The sequence below is a fragment of the Ursus arctos genome, unplaced genomic scaffold, assembly GCF_023065955.2.
Source record: "Ursus arctos isolate Adak ecotype North America unplaced genomic scaffold, UrsArc2.0 scaffold_4, whole genome shotgun sequence".
Taxonomy (NCBI): domain Eukaryota; kingdom Metazoa; phylum Chordata; class Mammalia; order Carnivora; family Ursidae; genus Ursus; species Ursus arctos.
Genome location: NW_026623056.1, coordinates 69,323,087 through 69,349,015, shown reverse-complemented (window position 1 = coordinate 69,349,015; position 25,929 = coordinate 69,323,087). Strand labels below are relative to the sequence as shown.

The 25,929-nt window shown below is 35.0% G+C and overlaps 1 long non-coding RNA gene across 7 annotated transcripts in view; it reads right to left on the bottom strand.

Moving 5' to 3' along the window:
* Nucleotides 1–25,929, bottom strand: part of LOC125281477 (uncharacterized) — a 438,012-nt gene that overhangs the window by 141,063 nt on the left and 271,020 nt on the right. The window lies entirely within an intron of this gene.

Sequence of the window (25,929 nt, the reverse complement as noted above, 5' to 3'; positions counted from 1 at the left end):
TGGTGTCAGAGGAAGCTAGCTAAAATAGAAGGTCTAAATAATATCCAGAGTCTCATAATACCCCAAATGTCCAGGTTTCAACTGAAAATCATTTGTCATACAAAGAAGCAGAAACATTTCAAACTGAATGTAAAAAGACATCAATACTTGTGAACACCAAGATAATAGAGATATTAGAATTATCTCACAAAGATTTTAAAGCAGCCACCATGAAAATGTTTCAATGAAAAATTATGAACATAATTCCAAAAAAAAAGCCTTATCAAAGAAATAAAGGCTTTCTAGAATAGCCAGATACGAACTTTTAAAACTGAAAAATATGATAACTATGATAAATAAAAAAATGCAGGAGACAAAGGAAAGAACCAGTGAATGAGGAGAGAGAAAATAAAAATGATCCAGACTGAACCACACAGAGAAAATATACTAAAAAAAAATAAACAGAGACTCACCAACTGTGGAACTATAATAAAAGAAAAAACTTTTGTGCCTGTGGGAGTCCCAGAAAGAGAAAGGAAAGAGGGCAAGGCATAAAACATGCTAAAAAAAAGTAATAGCCCCAAACTCCCCAAATTTAGTAAAAGGCTGGCAGATTTAGTAGGCTGAGCAAACCACAAGCAAGAAAAAAAAAAAAAAAAAAAGACATCCATATCAAAATACATCTAGTCAAACACCTGAAAACTAAAGACAAAGAAAAAATCTTGAAAGCAGGAAGAGAAAAACATAATCTTCCTTTGGAGAAAAAACAATTCCGACAAGTAAATTTCTCATCAGAAACCATGGAGGCCAGAAGTAAGGGGTACAACATTTTTAATGGCTGAGAGAAAAGAACTGTCAATCCAGAATCCTAAGCATGGAAAATATCCTTTAGGACTGAAGGGGAAATCAAGACATTATCAGATGAAGGAAAAATAATATAATTTTTCAACAGTAGACCCTCCTTAAAAGAATAGTTAAGGAAGTTGTCTAAACAGAAAGGAGATGATAAAAGAGAACCTTGGACCTTTAGAAAGGAGTAAAGAATTCAGTAACAAAAATATGAGTAAAAATAATCGACTTTCCGTTTTTCTAAATTATGTTTGATGGCAGAAACAAAAATTTAACGTGATTCTAAATGTATGTAGAAGAAATACTTCAGACTATTATATTATAAATGGGTATGGATAAAGGTACAAAAAGGGAGGTAAAGTTTCTGTACTTCACTTGAACAAGTAAAATGAAGACACCAGTTCATTGTGATGTTATGTATATAAAATCTAATACATAAAACAACCACTAAAAACTACACTAAGAAATACACTGAAAAATACTAGGAAGTCAAAATTCTAAAAATTCTAAAAAGTGTTTAAATAACACACAGGAAGTCAGGTGAAATGAAAAACAAAGAGGAAAAAAACAAAGAATCAAATGGCAGCCTTAAGCCATAACATATCAATAATTAAATTGAGGGGTGCCTGGATGGCTCAGTTGGTTAAGGCTCCAACTCTTGATTTTGGCTCAGGTCATGATCTCAGGGTCATGAGATTGGGCCCCACATGGGGCTCCAAGCTAGGCATGGAGCCTGCTTAAGATTCTTTCTCTCCCCCTCCCCCCTCTCAAAAAAAATTAAATTGAATGTAAATTGTCTGAATATACCAATTAAATGGCAGAAATATGCTTAGTGGATTTAAAAAAAATGTGACTTAATTATATGCTGTCCAAAAGGAACTTGATTCAAATACAATGATATACACAGATTTAAAGTAAAAGCATGGAAACAACATATATATATATATATATATATATATATACACACACATGCACATATATGAACATATGTATTTCTATACATATATATTACACACACATTATATTTATGTCTTATGCAAATATTAATCAAATAAAGCAGGAATAGCAACATTAATATCAAAGACTTTCAAAGTAAAAAAATTACCAGAAACAGAAATAAACATCATAAAATGATTAAAAGGAATATCCAACAAGAAAACATAACAACCCTGAATGTGTATACATGAAAGAGCTACAAAATGTATGGAATAAAAACTGGCAAAATAGAAAAAAATAGACAAATCCATGATTATAGTTGTAAACTTCAACACACCTAGAACAACTGATAGAAAATTAGGAAGCATATAGAACTTAATATCATCAACAAACAGGATCTAATTGATATTTTTAGAAAATATACCCAACAATAAAAGAATACACATTCTTTTCAAGGGCCCACAAATACATTCCAAGATAAGCCATATCCTGGTCCATAAAGCAATTATCAACAAATCCAAAATCCTACAGAGTATGTTTTCTGACCAAAATGGAATCAAATCAGAAACCAACAATAGAAAGATAATGGGAAAATCTCTAAACACTTGGAAGCTAATCAACACACTTCTAAATAACCATAAGTCAAAGAGGAAAACAAGGAAAAAATACACTGGAATGAATGAAATTGAAAATAGAATATAGCAAAATTTGTGGGACAAAGCTATAGCAGTGCTCAGAGGGAAACTGATAGCACTGATTACATACACTAGAAAAGAGAAAAGTCTCAAATCAACGATACAAACTCCAATCTCAAGAACCAAGAAAAAGAAGACTAAAATCAACCTAAGGCAAAATAATAATAATAATAATAATAATAATAATAATAATACAAATAAATGAAATTGAAAAACAGAAAAAAAGTAGAGAAAATCAATGAAGCCATGAGTTTGTTCTTTGAAAAGATCGATAAACTTCTTGACAAGCCTCCAGTATGACTGACAAATAAAAAAAAGAAAAGACAAACTGCCAATCAGGAATGAGACAGGCATATCACTACAGACCTCTAGACAATAATGGAAAACTACAAGCCCTAAACATAGAACTTAGACAACTTAGATGGAGTGGACCAATTCCTCAATAATAAAAATTACCCAACTCAATGAATATGAGTTAGATTATTTGAATAACCATGTAACTATTAAGGAAATTGAATTTGTAACTTAAAAACTCCCTCGAAAAGAAAACTCCAAACCTGGATGGTTTTGTTGGATAATTCTAACAAATATTTAAAGAAGACTTAACACACACATGTTCTACACAATTTGTTTTAGAAAATACAAGAGGGGACAATTTCCAATTTATTTTATGAGACGAATATTATCCTGATACTAACATAGACAAACACAGTAGAAAAAGAGAAACACACAGACCAATATCCCTCACAAACATCGATTTAAAATCGTTAATACTGTACTAGAAAATAGAATTCCGAAATCTATAAAAAGAATTATATACCACGACTAGTTGAAAGTTATTCCATGAATGCAAGTCTGGTTCAATATTCTGAAATCAATCAATATAATCCACCATAAATAGGCTAAAGAAGAATTATCACATCATGATATTAATAGATGAAGAAAAATTCAGCACCCACTCATGATTGAAAACTCTGACAATCAGGAATGGAGGGAAACATCCTTAGTTTGACAAAGATCTTCTATAAAAAAAAAAAAATCCAGGGGCACCTGGGTGGCTCAGTCCTTAAGCGTCTGCCTTTGGCTCAGGGCGTGATCCTGGAGTCCTGGGATTGAGCCCCACATCAGGCTCCTCTGCTGGGAGCCTGCTTCTTCCTCTCCCACTCCCCCTGCTTGTGTTCCCTCTCTCGCTGGCTGTCTCTATCTCTGTCAAATAAATAAATAAAACCTTAAAAAAAATCCACTATAGTTAGCATTCTACTTAATGGTGAAAAACTAAATGCCGTCCCCATAAGATCAGCAATAAGGCAAGGATGTTCACCCTTACTATCTATTTGATTTAATGCTTCAAGTTCTATTCTAGCTGGTGTAATAACGTGAAAAAAAAAGGGAAATAAAACATAGAAATATAAAAACAATATTAATTAAAATCACTCAAAATTTAAACACTTAGGTATAGGTCTAAAAAAAATGTATAGAACTTGTATGCTGATGAAAGAAACCTAAGAAATCTGGAAAGAGCTATCATGTTCATGGATTGCAAGTCTCAACATAGATGTCAATTCTTCTCAAGTGGATATAAAGGTTTAATGCAATTTCCACCAAAATTAAGGAAAATTTTTGATAGAGATATGCAAAATTATTCTAAACTTTATATTGAAATGCAAAGGATTAGGAACTAGAATAGCTAAAACAATTTTGGAAAAAATATATTGGGAGGAATTGTCTAATTTCAAGACATATAATAGTATATTATTTAGTATACTAATATTAGGTATATTATCTATCTATATAATAGTATGTTATTAATAATAAATATAACAATAGATTACTATTTGATTGTAATCATGACTGATGTATTGGCAACGAAATAAGCATGTCGATCAATGAAACAGAACAGGGAAGCTAGAAATAAACCCACACATATATGCCCAACTGATTTTTGACAAAGATGCAAAACCATTTCAATGGAGGAAAGTTAGTCTTTTCAACAAGTGGTACTGGAGGGAGCACAAAAAGAGAGAGCAAGAACTTTGACTTATATCTATACAAAATTTATACATCCTATACAAAAATTAACTCAGAGTGGATTACAGACTTACATGTAAACATAAAAGTATAAAACTTCTAGGTAATAACTTCAAACAAAATCTTTGGGGTCTGGGGCTAGGTAAAATGTTCCTAGAATTGACACCAAAATCACAATCCATAAAAACTGATAAATTGATCTTCATCAAAATTAAAAACTTTTGCTCCATAAAAAATTCCATTAGAAGGATAAAAAGACAAGTTGCAGATTGGAAGAGAATATTTTCAAACCACATACCTGACAGAGAACCAATGTCTAGACAATCTAAAGAACTCTCACAACTCAACAGTAACAACAACAACAAATCAAACAATCCAAATGGAAAATGGGCAAAAGATAAGAGACATTTCATCCAAAAGGATATACAGATGGCAAACAAACACATTAAAAGATGTTGAATATCCTTAGCCATTAGAAAAATGCCGATTAAAACAATGAAATATCACGACATGCCTATTAGAAGAGATAAAACAAAACAAAGCAAAATAGTGACAACTCCAAACATTGGTGAGGATATTGGCACGCACATTACTGCTGATGAGAAATGTACAATGGTACAGCAACTCTGGAAAACAGTCTATCATTTTCTTTTAAAAACTAAATATATGCTGGGGCCCCTAGTTGGCTCAGTTGGTTAAGCGTCTGACCTGCGATTTTGGCTCTGGTCATGATCTCAGGGTTGTGAGATCGAGCCCCATGTCAGGCTCCATGCTGGGTGTGGAGCCTACCTAAGATTTTCTCTCTCCCTCTCTTCCTTTCGCCCTCTCTCCCTCACCCCCCCAAAAAGAAAAAAAACCAAAAAGCTAAACATATGCTTATCATACAACCCAATAATTTGGCTCTTGGGCATTTATCCCAAAGAAATGAAAATTTATATTCATGCAAAAACCTGTACATGAATATTTACAACAACTCTTTTCATAATAGCTCCAAACTGGAAACAACCCAGATGTCCTTCAACTGATGAGTAGTCAAACAAACTATGGTACATCCATAGGATGTGATACTAGTCAGGAATAAAGAAGAACCAAGTATTGATATGCTCAACAACCTGTATGATTTCAAGAGAATTAAGCTGAGTGGCCCCAGATTATGCTGTAACCTCAAAGGTTGCATTCTATATGACTACATTTCTAAATTCTTTTTTTTTTAGAGATTTTATTTATTTATTTGACAGAGAGACAGCCAGCGAGAGAGGGAACACAAGCAGGGGGAGTGGGAGAGAAAGAAGCAGGCTCCCAGCAGAGGAGCCTGATGTGGGGCTCGATCCCAGAACGCCGGGATCACGCCCTGAGCTGAAGGCAGACGCTTAAGGACTGCACTACCCAGGCGCCCCTACATTTCTAAATTCTTGAAATGATACAATTATAGAGATGAAAAACAGATTAGTGTTTAAGGGTTTCAAGGTGGGGGTGGGAATAGAATGGAAGTGGGTGTGACTATAAAAGGGCAACATGAGGAATCCTTATGGTGATGGAAATATTTTGGATCTTGAGTGTATTCATGTCAGTATCTAAGTTGTGATACTGTACTGTAGTTTTCAAGATGTTACCACTGGAGAAAACTGGGTAAATCATACGTGGTATCTCTCTGTTTTGTCTTACAACTGCATGTGAGTTATCTCAAAATAACAAAATAAACAGTTTAACTTTTTTTTTTTTTTTAAAGTAACAAATACACCAAGGCATCTGCTTTTACTGGCTGTGTGCACCATTCTTGAGTGATTGTCAAGAAAACTCTCCTGGAAAAATCTGAATGTACTAGCTGATTATTGGTTTATTTAGACTTGAAATCCCAGAGTGCTAGTCAATGCACAATGATTTGATCAGCTAGGAAAAACTAGGTTGGGGAAATGTTCTAAATCAGGGGTCAGCAGACTTTTCTGTAGAGGGCTAGAAAAGAAATGTTTTAGGTGCTGCGTGTCAAAGGCTCTTTGTTGCAATGGCTTGACTCTGCTATTGGAGTATGAAAGTCATCACAGACAACGCATGAGATGAAAGAATATGGTAGTGTTTCAATACACTTCATTGCTGGAGACAAAACTGTAATTTCTCAATTTTCACATACAAATACGTTTGCTTGCTTTTCCAAACATACACAAATATAAAAATCATTCTTAGCAAGTAGACTACAAAAACAGGTCCTGGATTTAGCCCAGGGGCTACAGTTTACTGACTTTCCAGCCAAATCACTTTTTTGGAATCATTTATTGTTTCATGATTCAGTTTCATTTCCTTTTTCTTTTCTTCTTGAACATCTTCTACATTTCAAAAGCTGCTAACTGCTCCCATTTAGGAATTCCCCCATCACTGTCTGTCCGTCTATGTTTTCCTTGCTCATGGTACCAAGGGAGACAAACACAAGTTTTATTGTTAAAATGCGGAGCGTGGCACAAAGTAGGAAATTGAATAAACATCACCTTTTGTTTAAATTTCTTTGTAATTTTAGTGAGAAATAATGTTGCCTTTTACTGTGCTTTTTTAATGATACATGCCCTGAGAATCTTTAAAAGAGGAAATTGCATGAGCAAACTACTTGAGAGATTTGAACTTATTTGGACCAGAAGTTGAAAAAAAAAAAAAAAGATAAACAGAAAGGCAGTTAGAAACAGGGTAGGTGCTGTAGGATGGATAAGAAAGTTGTTCAGAGAGGAAATCCTAAAAGTTCTCATTGCAAGAAGAAACTCCCCCCCCCCTTTTCTTTCTTTTCTTTTTATTGTACCTATATGAGAAGATAGATGTGAGCTGAACCAATTGTGGTAACCATTTTACAATATAAGTATATCAAACCATCACGCTAGATGACTTCAACCTGAAGAGTGATGTATGCCAATTGTTTCTCAATAAATTTGGGGGGAAAAGAAACTGGTATGTTGTAGCTGTAGGTGTCACTTGCACAGTGGTGGTTAGGGAGTGGGGTGGTAAGAAGAGATGGCATTAAAAAGCAGAAAAGAAAAGGCGCTCATGACAGTAAAAAACAGTTTGAAATTGTTGTTAATTAAACAAGGAAACCATTAAACTGAGGTGGCTTAATGTCTTAGTAGCCTTCATAAGCAACCCCAAGCCTAAGCTTATAATGCCTCAAGGCACCCAAGGATGACCAATCACAAGGGAACAACTAGGTTTTTCCAAATTAGGCAACTGTTTAAGCTACAGCCAATCAAATAATTTCTTTCTTTGCTTCTGTGTCTTCTCTATAAAAGTCTTTCCCCTAGTTCCTATTGGCGGATCACTTCTGAGAGCTTCTAACCACTTTTGGTTTGGTGCTGTCTGATTTGAAACCATTTTTACCCAAATAAATGATTAAAATTTTTAATATGCCTCAGTTTATGTTTTAACAAAATTAAACTGAAGTCAGAAGAAAACAAAACCACATCAAGAGCAAAGTGAAATTTAAAAGAAAAGCCTAGATGGGAGTAAGGACAGTATACAGTAACTTGCATAACTTGCATATTCTTGTAGTCAAAATACTTCATTGAGGCCATGTGGGTAAAGGGATAGGCTTCTAATGGAATTATTATTCTCATAAAAAAATAAGATTTTTTCCTACAAATTATTCTTAAACACACTATAGAATGCAGTTATTAAACCATATAAATGAATAACATTTTGGAGTCCTTAGACAATATCGCCTAGAATTTCTTTAGAGAATTAGAACGAATAAACAAAGAACAAAGCCTTTTTTAGAACTAACTAACTTCAAATAATTACTAAAGAAAATTAAAGTGATTATTATTTTTACCCTTATGATCATCTAAAAACCAAGGCACATTAAGAACTCAGGACCATTCACTATCTTTTTTATCAAATGGGAGCTGATGAAAACATTTCAATTGGAATGATAGGTTTCAAATAAACATAATTTCTTAAAATACTGACCATAAAGTAAAATGAGGTTTTATCATACTGATATGAATTAATATGTATACTTGAGCATGTTAAAACCCTTTAGTAGATAGATATAAATAGAGAAATATTAATATCTATTGAGCATTCTCAAATTATAGTTCTGGTGCTAAGCAATTTATATGATTCAGTTGATAACTCAAAGATTAGTTTCTCTAACCCAACTTTTATGAGCATGAAGAAGATCGTACATGTATAGTTATCTTTGCTGGTACAACACTACCCATCACACATTGGGGAAAATGCAGTTTTTAAGTGTGTGGTAACACTGGTGTATTAAGTGGCTTAGGGTTTTAACCATTATTTTTGCAGTAACTCCGGAATTACACATTTCAGTTTTTATTTTTCCAATATAGAGAACCTGAGTAAGATGCAATTTTCACATTGCATATTACCTGAGTATTTTTAAAATGCCTTTTTTGTTGTTTTCGGGAATCTGGGCCTCCTCAGATCTAGAGATTTGGCCCACAAGTAATTAGCAGATTCTTTTAGGCTTTGGCTATTTTAAAAATTCGGGGTAACAAGATCGTCTTCTGAAGGGAGGGCCTGAAATAAATTAATATACGATTAAGAAAAAAAAGCCCCCAAATTCAAAGTGCATATTTTAAATGGAGATGATCCCAGGGTCCTGGGATCAAGTCCTGCATCAGGCTCCCCACTCAGCGGGGAGTTTGCTTCTCCCTCTCCCTCTGCTCCTGCTCCCTCTCCCCCACAAGCACACGTGCTCTCTCAATAAATAAATAAAATCTTAAAAATAAAATGTCACGGACTGTTAAAACTGTTGGTTATGTTATTAATCTTTAAGAAGCAAAGATTAGGGGCACCTGGGTGGCTCAGTCAGTTAAGCATCTGACTCTTGATTTTGGCTCAGGTCACCCTGTGTCAGGCTCTGCACTCAGCTTGGATTCTGCTTAGGATTCTGTCTCCCTCTCTGTCTGCCCCTCCCCCACTTGAGCTTACTCTCTCTCTCAAATAAATAAATAATTTTTTTTTAAAAAAAGAAGAGACTTTCTCTTAGGTATGTATGATCTTTTATTTCCTGGCTTACATACAAGTGAGGCTCACATACTAAGCAGTCTTCTAAGTCCGGCATCTTTCTTGTGCATGTAGTAGCTATGCCTTATATGTCAACTAATTTCAGGTTTCATGGAAAGGAAGAACTATAAGAACTTCTGTTTAGCAAAATGGAAGTCTTTATTAGAGTTAAGCAACAAAGTCATAAAGCCAAGGCATTCGTTTCTACTTAATGGGAAGCACCATGGGGACTTCCGTGACTTGATATTAAATGTTCATATAGCTTCACCAATTGCATCTCCAGAAGTAAGTGGTAAAGTTTTTGGAAACAAGCAGAGCATAAGCCAATGGTGCCTAGTCAAGATCCAATCCCAGATCTGAGGCAATATTGGGAGTACTGCTGGGAAGGGCATGACTTCATTATTCCCTTTCGGCTGCTGGATTATTTGAGAGGACTGTTTCTCTGCAGTCAAGTGAATATGCCCAGCGTAATGTAAGGATGCTTGGTGAATCAAAAACACAGTAATTATTAATTAATGCGATCCCAGGAGGGTAGAGGCGGCTCATTCTACAATGTACAAAAGTGTCTCTGCACGTGAGGAACTGCACCCCAGTTTTCTGTTCACCACATCTCCCCAGACCTTTTTCCAGTGTCTGTTCTCAATTATAGATAGCACATTCTACTTTTGAAGTCACATATGACCTGACGTTACCCTCACACATGTACTGCCTATTATTGATATTTTAAAATAATTTTGATTTCAGATAAAATTGCCCTCAACCTCCCCACTAACTTGTGGTTGTGCTGGTGTAGTGCTATTCTTCAGGTCTGCATACCTTCTGCATGTGTGATGACAGATTCTCCTTAAAAGGGGTGTGGCTGAACCAAGAGTGGGCAGAATTAGCAAAACATGGATTATTCATATGCTGCCATCTGTGGTCAATTGTGTCAAATGTATTCCAGATCCATAATGGGAATTCTCCAGATTATTCCCATATTGGTGGTCTGAGTACAATCAGTTTTTACCTCTCTCCAGGAGAACCAAAAGAAAATTCCACGGGATGCTTACATTTGGAATCATGTCATGTGCTGCACAAGGAACTTACTGTTCATGTTTTATAAGCAATCTTTTTTCTATTATGATGTTAATATGAGTGACAACATTATTTTTTGTTTATCAACCACCTTTATTTTGTGAGTAATGCAAGGATAATTTTATTCGTATTACCTTCATGAATTAAGAGCTTTTTTATTTCCCAAAACACTACGTGTAACTAAAAAAAAAAAAAATAGAATGGAAGTGATTTGTACATGAATTGAACTCACTTTAATCTGTTCTTTTTTCTATTGTTCCCCAATTCTTTAGCTATAAGAAAGATATTATAGAACTATGGATTTTACATGACATTATCAGAGAATGGAATATTCCACATATTACTTTTTAGAATTGAAACTTTATCCCATTAACAGGGAAATCACATTGAAAAGCACACATACACACACACATACATATATATACATACATATATATATATATATATGCAAGTATATTATATATATAAATACATAAAAAACATTTCATATTTTGACTTACCAAACAGAACATATTGTTATAATTTTTGTTTTATAGGTAGATTTAGTTTTCTAGGTGTCATTAGTATGAACTTTGGTTATTGAACTTTGGTTGAACATAGTGTCCCAGTTCTATAATGGAGCAAAGATAGTTTTTCACAAAAAAAGAAGGTGCATCAAGAGAATGAAAAGACAAGCTATATACTGGGAGAAAATATTTGCAAAAGACCTATCTGACAGGGCTATAAAAATGTGTTATCCAAGATATAATACAGAACTCTAAAATTCAACAATAAGAAAACAAACAACCTAATTAAACAATGGGCTGAAGACCTTAACTGACACCTTACCAAAGAAGATGTATGGATGGTAAACAAGGATCTGAAAAGACGCTCCACATCATATGTTATCAGAGAAATGCAAATTAAAACAACAATGAGACACCACTAGACACTTGCTAGAAGGGCCAAAATTTGAAACACTGACAACGCCAAGTGCTGCCAAGGATATGGAGCAACAGGAACTCTCATTCACTGCTGGGGGAACACAAAATGGTACAGCCATGTTGGAAGACACTTTTTCTTACAACTAAACATATGCTTACCATATGATCCAGCACTTGTACTCCTTGGTATTCACTCAAAGCAGTGAAAAACATACATCCACACAAAAACCTACACACATATGTTTACAGCAGCAGGTCAGAAGGAAGGACGGGATCATCAGGCACAGAACAGTGACACTACTCTCTACTCTAATGGTGACAGATGTCATCATATATTTGTCCAAACCCAGAGAAAGGATAACATCGAGAGTGAAGCCTAATGTAAACTTCACGGACTTTGGGGGATAATGATGCATCAACAAAGGTTCATCAACTGTGACAAATGCACCACTCTGGTGGGGGATGTTGATAATGAGGGAGGCTGTGCATATGCAGGTGGGCAGGAGATATATGGGAAATCTCCGTATCTCCCTCTTCCATGTTGCCCTGAACCTAAAACTGCTCTAAAAAAAAATCCATTTAAAAAAAAAAAAAAATGTGCTTCCTGAACCTGCCATAGCACCAAGTATCTATGTAGCCTATTGTGCATAGTATACAGTCAACACAAGTTCCCAAAATAGACTTTGGTTATTTATCTATAAGCTACATGGTTTTTATATATTTATATTTGATTACATGTTGCATTATATAGATTTTATAATTTGGGTTTCAACAACTTCATTCATTTTTCTTTCTTTGTCAGGATGTCAATCTTTTCCTATCTGTCAGGGTGTATGCCAACTCCTTATTTATTGAATTTAATCTGCTGTGGCTCAGAAATAAAACATATAACCAGGAAATGATAGTAGTGTCAAGGTTGCCATCATTCCTTTAATAGTTAATAAATAATGAGTACTGCATATGTGTAAGGTGCTATGCAAGAAACAGGTCTATGTCTTCAGAAAGCTTAAAATCTTGTAGAAATTATCATTTCTACATATGCCAGAAAGTTCTTATTTTTAAAGATTTATTTATTTATTTGAGAGAGAGGGGGAGAGAGTGGAGGGAGGAGCAGAGGGAGAGGAAGAGAGAGAATTCTCAAGCAGACTCCATGCTTGATCCCAGAATCCCTAGATCATGACCTTAGCAGAAATCAAAAGTTGGATGCTCAACTGACTGAGCCACCCAGGCACCTCACAAAACGTTATTTAACATAAGGCCAAATGTTTTCCCTCCAGCAGGTTATGACAGTTGAGACATAGGTGCCTTTAAACGTGGAATGTGATTGAGAATAGATGTAAAGAGAAGGTTGGGTGAGAAGGGGTGAAGACAAAAACTAGACTAGCTTTATGTGGACCTAGACACTGTTAGTTAAGTTGAAATCTGGAAAGTAAGAATATTGTGACATATTTCAAAATTCACTCTGTGCTTTAAGTATTACAAAAACCACATGCTTGATGGGATGTATGCTGCAGAGGTTGTCTGATAGTGTGATGGTATCTAGGGGGCACCAAAAGAAGTATTTGGTGTAATATCTGCTCTAGTCAATCACATACCGAACTTCAGGCCAAAGATAGAGAAGAAAAAAATAAAGTTCAGATACAATGTATATACAGGAATAAAATCATTATTGCATAGTTTGTTTGATTAAATAGTTCAAGTATGACACAAAGTAGACCTGAAAACCTTGACTGCTTTCAAAATAATTTTGAAGTTGATTTCTACTGAACAAACTCCATGCACTGCTTGTCCAAGTGTGTGCTTTCTTATTACTTGAAAACAGAAAAATATGTATGTGTGTGTAGTAAATAACACTACAGCTGAAAGTATTCCTTATGATGCTTTCAATTCTGAAGAAAAAGAACATCGTATTATTTGTTCTTTTCATTTCATTTTATTTTTTTTTAAAGATTTATTTATTTATTTATTAGACAGAGAGAGACAGCCAGCGAGAGAGGGAACACAAGCAGGGGGAGTGGGAGAGGAAGAAGCAGGCTCATAGCACAGGAGCCTGATGTGGGGCTCGATCCTGGAACGCTGGGATCACGCCCTGAGCCGAAGGCAGACGCTTAACGACTGTGCCACCCAGGCGCCCCTATTTGTTCTTTTCATTTTAACATAGGCAAAAGAAGAAACTAGATTGGTAAAACTTAAAAGTAGTATTTACATATGCTAAATATGCACTTTGGTTAAAATAATAATCTAATGACTTAAAATAGAATCTGTTTTAGAAAACAGCTCATAGTGTAGTCAGAATTGGGGTCAGAGTTGACTATTTAATTTCACTTGCTTTATTCACTTCACAAACAATGCATCAATGATCACTGTGTTTAACTGCACATATTTGATTTTGATAATGGTGGTTCCTGAAAGATAAATTTCCAGGGTGTGGAGAATAGATCTATTTAGCTATTCAGTCTGAGCTTCTGAAATGTTAACATGTGCATGTGTATATACAAAAATTTCCTGCATATGTTGATCAGGCATGGTCAATATGCTTTATTTCAAAAGGTTTATTGCTTAGATTATACTACAAGACTGTTTTCCCCCATATACATAATAAGCATCTAAGAATACATTTATACAGTCCTATCACTATATTTAAAAACTTTTTTTATGCTTCACCCTTCCTACTCCCTTCACTATCATTTGTCCAAATGATAAATTCCTTTCTTCAATCTGAGTAGTAAACTGTGGAAGTATTTTCCTTTTTACAGTTGTGGGTATTCATGCTTGCTAGTAATAGGGAAATAAGTATCAACTTAAGTCAAGGAAGTGCTTTTTATCTTTATTTTTTTTTTTAAGATTTATTTACTTCCTGGGGCGCCTGGGTGGCACAGCGGTTAAGCGTCTGCCTTTGGCTCAGGGCGTGATCCAGGCAATCTGGGATCGAGCCCCACATCAGGCTCCTCCGCTATGAGCCTGCTTCTTCCTCTCCCACTCCCCCTGCTTGTATTCCCTCTCTCGCTGGCTGTCTCTCTCTCTGTCAAATAAATAAATAAAATCTTTAAAAAAAAAAAAGATTTATTTACTTCCTTTAGAGAGAGAGAGAGAGCGAGAGCATGAGCATGAGTGGGAGGAGCAGAGGGAGAGGGAGAGAGAGAAACTCAAGCAGACTCGACACTTAGCACGGAGCCTGACGCAAAGCTCAATCTCACAATCCTGAGATCATGACTGGAGCCGAAATCAACAGTCAGAAGCTCAATGGACTGCACCACCCAGGCACCCCAAGGAAGTGCTTTTTAAATACTGGGGAGTTGGGTGCCTGGGTGGCTTACTCAGTTAAGTTTCTGCCTTATCTCAGGTCATGATCCCAGGATCCTTCCATCGAGTCTCACGTCGGGCTCCCTGCCCAGCAGGGAGCCTGCTTCTCCCTCTCCTCCCTGCTTGTGCTCTCTCTCACTATCTCCATCTGTCTCTCTCTCACTCAAATAAATAAAATCTTAAGAAAAAAAAAAAGACTGGGGCATTGCTACAGAACGAAGTCTCACCATCATGAGCACACCCGCATGTTTACTTAGACAGGTTTCAACAGAGACAAGAAAACTGTGTAGAGGGATCCTATAGAAGAGATCGCCCTGCTGACACAGGGTTGACCAGATATTCTGATGTCCTTTTTGCACTGTGACTCTGGGTAAGTCACTTAATCAATGTACACTGACTTTCCTCTTCTTTGTAATAGGAATGAAGGTAATAATTACCCTATTCGGTTACTGAAGGAATTAAATAAGTTAATTAACCTAAAAGACTTAGAACATGTCTAGTACATAAAAAAATTAAATAGCTACTATAACAATTTTTAAGCCTCAGAACTTTATGCCCAACTAAAAAAAATAACAAAAATCTATCTAGCAGTATTTCCCAGCAACATTTCTTATGAACATCAATGGTACAACCATGATTGTACATTTATATGATGCTATATTTTACATCTATCATTTGATAATTATCACATCTTTAAAAGTTAAGCAGAGCAGGTGCTATTATTCTCATCTACAAATCAATGAACTGAAGGTCAGAGCAATTAATATACTTTCTTAAAGTAATGTATCTGGAATGTAAAACCCAGCAACCCAAGTCATCTGATTCCTATTCTAGGGCTAGTTTTCTTTCATCAGGCATGCTGTTTGTTTTTTTTTTTAAAGTAAATCTTTTAGCTCGTTGTATTTTTTTCCTTTCTGTTTCTCCCTTTCTTTCTCTGTCTCTCTCCCTCTTTTTCCTCCCCTCGTCCCCCCACCACCTGTGGGGTAATGGGAATAGGTGGAGGCATAGAATCTAACATTGTTTTTTCTGTATAATTGCGTTAAATATTTTTTAGTATTGTTTAGACCACTAGATGTTGGGTTGTTTTTGTTTTTTTGGAGGAGGAAGAATAAAATTCACTGAAAATAAGCAAAAGTAGGGGCATCTGGGTGGCTTAGTCGGTTAAGTGTCGGATTCTTGGTTTCAGCTCAGGTCATGATCTCAGAGTCCTGAGATTACGCCCCGTGCGGGATTCTGCACTCAGGGGCGGGGGAGTCTGTTTGAGATTCTTTCCCTCTGGGCCACCCCCCCACTCATGCTCTCTTTCTTACTCAAATAAATAAATAAATCTTTATTAAAAAAGTAAAAGTAAATAATTTTGAGTTTGGTGAATTCTGATTATCTGGACTATTTGCTTTATGCAGAGAAGAACATGAGGAATGTGAGGAACGTTCAGAGTTCTGTTTTGAGATAACTGCTGAAAAAGCATTCAGTTAAGAATTCAAGTTGAATTATACTGTCATCCGGTTTTATCAACATAATAAACATATCAAAAGATGTATTTGGTGATTATTTTCATAAACAAAAGTCCTACTTTGTAAAAAGCATTTTTCTTATAGATTTCCCCATATAATCTTGAATCTTTGTAATTAAATTTTATCCCTTTCAAATATAGTTAGATCATTTTTGTTAATTTCTCCAAAGATCAAATTATAATAATAATAAGACCACATGTATTATTATTATTTTTTTAAAGATTTTATTTATTTATTTGCCAGAGAGAGAGAGAGACAGCCAGCAAGAGAGGGAACACTAGCAGGGGGAGTGGGAGAGGAAGAAGCAGGTTCCCAGCAGAGCAGGGAGCTGGACCCCGGGATCACGCCCTGAGCTGAAGGCAGATGCTTAACAACTAAGCCACCCAGGCGCCCCGGGACCACATGCATTATTAAAGAGACTGTACTAACTTAAATGCCTGTGAATCTTAGATTTTACAAAACTCCATGTATCATTCTTAAATGGAAACTTGAGTTTGAAACCTAAATCTAACCAATATTTGTATATAAACTTAGGTTAAACTTTCTTGCAAACCACAAATCACAGGTAGGATTCTTAGACATTTTTTAAAAAAAATCCATTTTATCATAATTTAAAAAAATTTTATTTATTTAAAGTATGCAGTCTGATATTTCATTTTTTAAAATATTCATTAATATGTAGTATGGCTCATCTAAGGCAAGTCAGAAATTCAGAAACTCCATAAAAAAACATACAAATATCCTATTAGACTGCATTGCATATATTTTTAAGTAATTACAATTTAGAATAGTGATGGAGAATCACCAATCTGGGTTTATTATCAAATTTTTTCTTTACTAAGGGAATAACGTATTTTCTGTTCTAATCTATATTAAATCAGGATAGCTGAAAAAGTCTAGAGTTTAGACAGAAAGTGTAGGTTCACACCTGATAGTTATCATGAAGACTCATATTTGGGCAAAATGTCATGTGTACTAAAAGTATTATGACAAGCAAAAGAGTTGGAGTTAGAATCATGAAACCGGCATCATTACTTTAGTCTGTTTTAATAACCGAAAATTCAGTTATAATCAGTCATACAGTACAGATGAATTAGATAAGAAAAGTGGCTAAGACACATTGATTACTACAAGTTTCCTCGAGATAAGGAAGAGAACAGAAGAGAAAAATGTTCCAAGAAGGATCAAAAGAGTAATATTTAATCATGTGTTTTCACAAAGAGAGCTTTCTGCAGGTTCTAAAATACATAAAATGTACATAAAATCTTACCACCGTTCGCCTCTTTGAAGAAGAGTACACAAATGTGTTTAACCAACCCAAATCCTACCTCTTTGTTATTTACTTGGTTTAGAAACCCACCTGAGGGCTTTTCATCCTATAATGGCAAATATTTTTTTAATTTAAATTTGAAGGGGGTTTACTTCAAAATATTTGAGAAGCTGAGAAGGGATGAGCTTCTCCCATTAAAATGTAAACTCCATGAGGGCAGAGATATTTATTTGTCTGGTTGACTGCTCTATCGCTGGTGCTTTGAGGAGTGTAGGTACGAAAGAGATGCTTGAAAGATTTGTCAAACTAATGAATATTGAGTTGTTCTCACTTGTATAACCAAGTTAAGTTTCCAAGGTGGTTTTTCTCCTTGGGAAACAAAAATTGTTGTTTTATGTCAAAGTTTAAGTTGAATGTTTTTATTGACCAAAGTAATATTCTGAAAAAAATTAACAAATGTGGAGTCAGCTTTACAAAAATCAAATATATAGATAGTCACTCATGCTCAAAATAACAGTTGCAGCAATAAGAAATACTCCTAGCATCTTTCTCTATAGATTGCAACAGAGTATAAATGCAAAACAGCTTTCATTATTTCTACAACATGAAAAATTGCTCTTTTCCATATTTATGGTAAGCTGTGCATTTTTTTAATAGACATTATGTGAGAATAAATTCTGTCTTTGTCACTAGTAATAAACCGGACAGTATAAAATCTTACTAAAAATTTTTTTGTTATACTGTGATTTTGATGAGTATCTCTGAATCTTAAATTTACCAAACACCAGCTACAATGGCATTCCTTATTAAAAGTATGGGAAACATTGTGATAAAGCCAAACGTTCAGGGGCTGAAATGCATCATTGTATTGTGAATCCTCAAGAGCGAACATGGCATACAGTGAAAAGATATATTTTTCATGGGGATATTTCATTAGATTAAAGTTATATTGTGTTTCTCACTAGTGATAATAAATCAGTAAAATGAATTATTTCACCAAAATATTTGCCTTGCATCTGACTTTTCCATCATGGTATGTAGATATTTCCTATTCAAGCATTTTTTTATGACCATGTTTATGGTCGCAATGTGGCAGACATCATGTGAACCATCCACCCTCAGAAATTTGGGAAATCAGAGAAAGGACCATCACACTACAGAGTTACATTGCGTCTCTAAAAATCTAAGCGTATTTATCTACTACAACGTACATATAGTGTACGTTGTAGTTTCTGGCATTTTCCCCTCTTTTTCATCTTACACTGGCCATTTATTCAATCGAAAAGATTTTGTGTAGGTGAGGTTGGGGGTGGCAGGAATTCTTTTCCATTCCTGATGTTCTCGTCATATAGAACAATCTAGCCTCTCTCCTTCTCTTAGTCAGTCTTCCCAGTGACCCAATCTGATTGACAGGTCTGCAAGAAAAAGTGTCCATGCATAAATCAATCCCCCTTGCTGCCCTATTTTCTTGGGGGATGACCGTTCTACAAAAAGGGCTATCAGGCAAGAAAGTGGGGCCTGTCCCACAGGGGAGGCGTGGCTTTTCTGATCTGAATAGATGGGTAAATTCTGATTCTGAGGTTACTGTGGAAAAGCCCCCACACCTGCAGAGCTAAGCTACATCCTCTAATCTAGTCTTTATCCACAATAAATGTGATATTTTGACCTTCCGTCTGCCTCTTCTTTCCCATTCTTTGTCTTATTTCATGGTTGGTTCAGAACTCAAGGGAGGCCCACCTGCAGGGTGTGTTTTTATCAGATCTTTTAAATTAAGACACTTAGCTGTTGAAGAAACATCAACATGCGGAATTTTGCTTCACTTGCAATTTGAAGTAGATTCAATTTGTGGTTATGAATTAGTCTATTTTCCATATGCTCTCTGTACATAATTCTTAGTATTGTTTGTTCCTTAACGTGTCACTTAGGCCACAGAAAATTTCCTGTGAATCCTTTTGTAGTAGTACTGAGTACATTATTGATGCATCTCTTCATACATGACTATTACTGATGAATCATTAGCAAGCAGATAACAGTGTGTAGCTGGGGATTTTTTCCAGGCATGTTGTTGGAGTTACTTTCTCTTGTCTCATTTCCTTATGGTCAGTGGCATGCAACTATGAGATAGTTGGCCTGAATTTGAACTGTAGTCTGTAACTCAGGAAGAGAGCAAACCTCACCAGCCCACATGGGAATCAAATCCAGGCTTTGGCCTCATTAGTTCCATGATTCAACCAACTAAGCTAATCAGCCACAGATGCACAATTATTATCAACTGCTGATTCTACTTCTTGGGGACTATGGGTTGACAAATTGTATCAAAATGTATGTAGGATAAACTCGGATGTGTTGTATGAAATGTATTTGCAAAAGTAAAAAAAAAAATTTCATTGTCTTTTCCTTTCCAGAAATCTTAACAATTGTGCTAACTATATCCAAATAGAAAATGGATCCAGAATAAAAAAAATATACCAATGTCTCCCTTCCCTTCTTCCTCCCATTCCACACACACTCACACACGTACTCAAATGTGCACGAATGTCCAGTGGCACTTTGAAGCTCTCCTGTGGATATCCAGTATTCTATGGCTACATCAACAAAATGGCTTTGGCACTTCTCTTAGCCTTTACTACCCATTTCTCTTCTTTATGAAGCAGTTCCCTGATCTTTTGTAAAGGTCTTCACCCTCCTTGGTTCACGCACTCACTCCCTGTCTTTTATTTCTCTTCTCTGCTTTCTCTCTTCCTACTATACAGGACTGATGGGAAAAATTCCTTTATGACGGACTATATAATCTCCTGAAAAAAAGCAGTTAACCTAAATAAGTCTAGCAAAATATTTTTTCCAATTGAAAATTACCGATAGTGTCCTAAGAATACACATCCTATGATTAGCAAATACATTTTATCATTAATTATATTATTAAACTATCTTAACAAACAAACAAACAAATGAAAAACCCTAACTGCTTGCTTCATGATGATTAAGCTACTTGGAACATCCTCAGTGCATTGTAAGTGGTTAATCACAGGCAAAAACTCCATGTACTCCCAAAAGTTCCTTTTTCCTATTTTGTTCTCCGCTGGTAAGACAATGAAATATTTGTGCCTTTTAGAGCTTAAGAAACACATAAGATTTTTTTTCTGGCATTCTCCAAATGAAAACTGAATGATAATATAAGAAGTTCCAACTTGCCAAATTTAAGCATAGTTTCTCTCTCTCTTTTTTTAATTTATATGAACTTTCTTCATGGAAATAAATTATTTATCTAAGCAATTTTTAGATAAACTTCATGCTCATGTATTTTAGAGTAAGAATTTCAAGTCCCTGGTTTGAATCTACCCCAACTTGACTTGTATTAATTCAGCATAGTTACAATTTTTAAAAATAGACCTACTTTAAGGCTTTATCTAAAATAGCTACTTCAGTTTTTTTTTCCCTTTTAGTATGGTGCAATCTGGTGCAATCAATTCTTGGTCTTTGCATTTTGATTTAATATCTTAAATAGCTTTATACTTGTCTACTCAATAATGTTCATTTCCTGAAGTAGTCATCAAAAATATCAAAACACTTATTAAATATTGTCATACCTTTTTTTTCATCATTTGCTATTTTTGGTATCATAAGAAGCTTGAGATGCCTTTCTGCTCCCTGATCCTGGCACAACCTCCCTTTGCCGTCTTCATGTTACCATTGAAACTATTTACAATTTGTCTTCATCATAAACAAGGAAGTCTTGTCTTTAAGTAGGTAATTGCCACATTGATGTTTTAATTATCACTATATTTCACTATATCTGCAAAAAAATTAGATAAGCTGGCCCCAAACAGTAAACTATATAATTTAAATCTGTTCTTTCCCTTAAGTTTTTTAAGGCATTTTAGGGCCAAAGATAATTAGGCTACCTGTCAGGATCCTACCAAAGCTCTAATTCAGACAAGTACAGAATAGAGAGTGAAATGTTATCCCCTACTTTTAAAATTGAAAGGTCTGCATTTCCCCGAGCAAATTCCTGGAGATTGTCAAACATGGGTCACTAATGTCCAAAATAGAAGTTGCAACCACAGGGTTCAAAGAGCCCTAAAAAATACTTACTTCAGTAAATAAAATTCATGCAATATTTTACTTACACCTCTATAATTTTTCCATGATTGACAACGTAGAAATAATATATAGAAATATACATAGTCATGAGTTATGAATTCCTACAATTTAACCTATAAATATCTGTTATGTAAATAACATCCTTTGGGGGAGGTACAAATGGCAAAAATAGACGAATAGATACACAGAGACTTGGTATAAAGGTCTACAAATATCCAAGGGGAAAAGCATATTTAAAACAATCTTTTGAGCAATCAAAACAGCTTATTTGGATCACTTGTCAATTTATTGATATGAGAAAATCAGTTGTTGAAGCAGCAGGACAAATGGAATTGACTAGGCCATTGCTGATACAATATATACATACAACATTGATATGTCAAAACCATCTTATATTGACCCCCGTAGTCAGGTTAGAGTCTATATAGCAAAAGCTAGTGTACATGGTTAAGGCTCTTCGGTTCACTTCTAAAATCAAAACAACAGCAGTAGCAATGACAATGGCAAGACACTGTTTGTAGTTTGTATCCTCTAATTATAAAATGGACCTTATGCTTCCAATGGGCAGGAAAAAAAAAGGTCCCATTTTGTGGAAAGAATCCTCATGCTTGCTTTGCTGAACTCCATCTTACAAATGACCTCTAAAATGGCATTCTAACGACAAGCACAGTGTAAGTTACTAGTTTAAAATGGGAAATAGATTCCTTTATCACTTGTTAGATTCGTATAAGCATCAAATTCATGTCTTCACCAAATATGCTATTAATTTAATTTGGAGCGTGCATTCTGATAATTAACAAAATTAGTGAAAAGTGAAAAGTCCTTCTTAGCTCAAAAAGAAATTCTGTTAGCTTAACTTTTTACCATCTTTCTGGCAGCTAGCTTACCTTCCACAATAGATTAGTTCAGCTGCTTAGTAGATGGCATTTATGATACCACAGGGGGATGGTACCCATTATGTACTTGCTAGCTTTCATTCCATAGATAGTCTTCAGTCCCGAGCCATCAGATGGGTCACTAACCCTTGCCAACAATCTCAAAAGCACTGGCTGCTGTTCAAACACACTGGCTGTATAGAGCATATGCCTGGTTCAGCAAATTCTACTGCCACTGTTGGAAAATAATTCAAAGTACGTGCTTTTAGTGGATTTGTAATACTGTGTATTACTATCATTGCATAGACAGGACAATGTGGATTTTTAATAATGCCTTTAACCGAGAGAGATAAGGAATGCATTGACGAAACCACATTTTACTCACAAAGCTAAACCAACAACCTTCGGACCAAATATAGGAGGGTAGTTATAAGATTAAAATAGAGATATATAGCAAATTAAATGCCTCAGGTGTCCTCTTTGTCTCACACTGTTCTCATTGCCACCATCTGAAGCTGAAAGCTTATCACTCACTCCACACCTGCATTACTGTAACTTCTGACTCCAGGTTGCCTCTTGTCTTTCTTTCCACCCTTCAGTTGTCACCCATATATTGCACACTCCTTCCAGACTCATCCATCTTAAACACTACTCTCATCATATTATGACCCTGCTTAAATATCAATTATGGATTGCCATGTCAAACCACACCAAAGACTTTTCTATCTAGATGTAAACACCATACATAAACTGTTTCCATCACCCTCATCTAAATTTATTTACTGTGATTCACCAACAAATACTTCCAAATACCTCTCACTGTCTCATTAAAGATCACATCCACTGGAAACTGCATTTCCTTGTTTTTAAGATTCTCCTCACACAAAATGCCTTCCGCTGTTACCTTGTTTCGCTAACAAAGTTCAGCATGGTCTTCAACATTGTAATCCTGGTGTTTTCATGGAGCACTGTCTCATTATTGCCACAATCATGAGGCCCCATCTCCTCTCAACTCCTATATCCTTAATAACACTTCCTGGTAAAATGACTTTGTATTATTGTAAATTCTTTTGTGTGTTTCAGACACATTTCCATAATTATATCATAACACATTTGAGAAAAGGTGTTAATTACTTTGGTATCTTTTACTATGACAAAAACCATACTAAAGTATTGCAAGCACTTAAAAATTATTGATCAATTGTAGTGCATTTCCACAAGTAATAAAAAATTAGAGCACTATATTCTTGCCCACTTCTGAATTCATAAAGCATCTTCTCCTTGCTTCTCCAGTAATGGAAGTGGTTTTTAAGATATAACAAAATTTCTTTTTGCTATGAAAGTTAAAATGCATAACATGGTACTGACATTAAAAGGCAAAACTCTTGCATATAATAACATGAATTTCCATACATATATGTAGTACAGTATTACAGAACCACGAGAAGACATGTAAATACATTTTTGTGTACTTAATTACATGTCAAAAATGTAGAAACTAACCCTGAATACTACATACCATTTTGCCAGTTCCTCAAAAATCAGTACAACTATACTATTGGTATAAGAGAGTTTGGCAATAAATAGCCCTTTAATAATTCACTATTAAAGTATTATTTTTGGATTTCTGAAGGAATTTCATTTCCTTTCTGATTCTTTTCCTTCTTCTAAACTAAATAAGCTAGCAATTAAAGTTTTTTAAGCTCTGTGATCAGTAACAATGACACACCTCAGGGGTGATCAATTTTTGTTAAACTGCACTAATGAGTATTGGATAGATTTACCAATTCTGAAAGCCTTTTGTCCTTTTGTAAAAAATTCAATTTATTATTTTGTCTAGGCATTTCTTTAAATGTCACTTATAATTCTAGAAGTAAGCTCCCATTGTAATACTTGTAGAATTTTTACAAACTTATAAAGAAGTGCGTTTCTAAAGTCAAAAGCTATGGCAATTCTTTTTTTTTAATTAATTTTTTTATTATTATGTTCAGTTAGCCAACATATAGTACATCATTAGTTTTTGATGTAGTGTTCAATGATTCATTAGGTGCATATAACATCCAGTACTCATCACAACATATGCCCTCCTTAATACCCATCACCTAGTTACCCTATCTCCCCACCCCCTCCCTTCTGTAACCCTCAGTTTGTTTCCCAGAGTCCAGAGTCTCTGACGATTTGTCTCTCTCTCTGATTTCTTCCCATTCAGTTTTCCCTCCCTTCCCCTTTGGTCTCCCCAAAGATACAGATGTAGTGAAAAGAAGGGGTACATGCACCCCAATGTTCATAGCAGCAATGTCCACAACAGCCAAACTGTGGGAGGAGCTGAGACGTCCTTCAACAGACGAATGGATAAAGAAGATGTGGTTCATATATACAATGGAATATTACTCAGCCATCAGAAAGGATGAGTACCTACCATTTGCATCAATATGGATGGAACTGGAGGATATTATGCTATGGCAATTCAATTTTATAGTTACGACTTTAAAATTCAGGGATCACTGGTCAGTTATCCCAACCAACCAAAATAGCAACAAGGGGTCTAGGAAAAGCTGTCCTAGATGAGATTTCTAATTTCTCTGAACCTCATTATTTCCTTGTATTCGCACAGCTCTATGCTGTCCCTTCTTGCTTAATGATCTAATCTGCCCACCCTAACACTTTTGCATATATATTATCTGTGAAGAGTGGGACATAATGAATATTGCTATTATATTGATAATATTAATCTTGATAATATTTTGATAATACTGATCATAGATGGTTTATTAATATTTCAAATATTAATATGACAGAGAGATGCCTAGTGCTCTGGAAAGAAATGCAGTTTAAGAGATTGTTCAAAAACACATATAGATGGGGACTGAAACATATTTTTCTGTTTGAAAAATAATGGAAAGATCAAAGTCATGGGACAGTCTGGGGAAACTAGTGAGCATGGTTTTTTGTTGTTGTTGTTGTTATTTTTTGCTGTATGTAACATAAATGTGCAAAGTAAAGAGAGATTTGATAACCAATTTATTCCCATGTATGTGTTCATTTTAGCATTGTAGGACTATTCCCTGAAATATATTTTTCTCGCTTCAAATTTAAATAAAGCAGTTTCAAAAGACAACAATCCAAAAAAGATGTGTTGTCTGCTTCTTTGTAGAATACACAGCTACTGTTTATCTTTTATACCATTTAACTGCATAGGAAAGGCACAAAAAACAAATCAAGAAAACTCAATAATCTAAAATACATCTTCTTTTTGCCTCTTCAAATTACTTCAGTGTTAAATTTAAAATTATATTTTTATTTTTTCCCGCTCTTAATTTTCTAAAATAACTGCTATTTCTATGTCAACATTAAAAAGAGGAGAAGCTATACCAATACTTC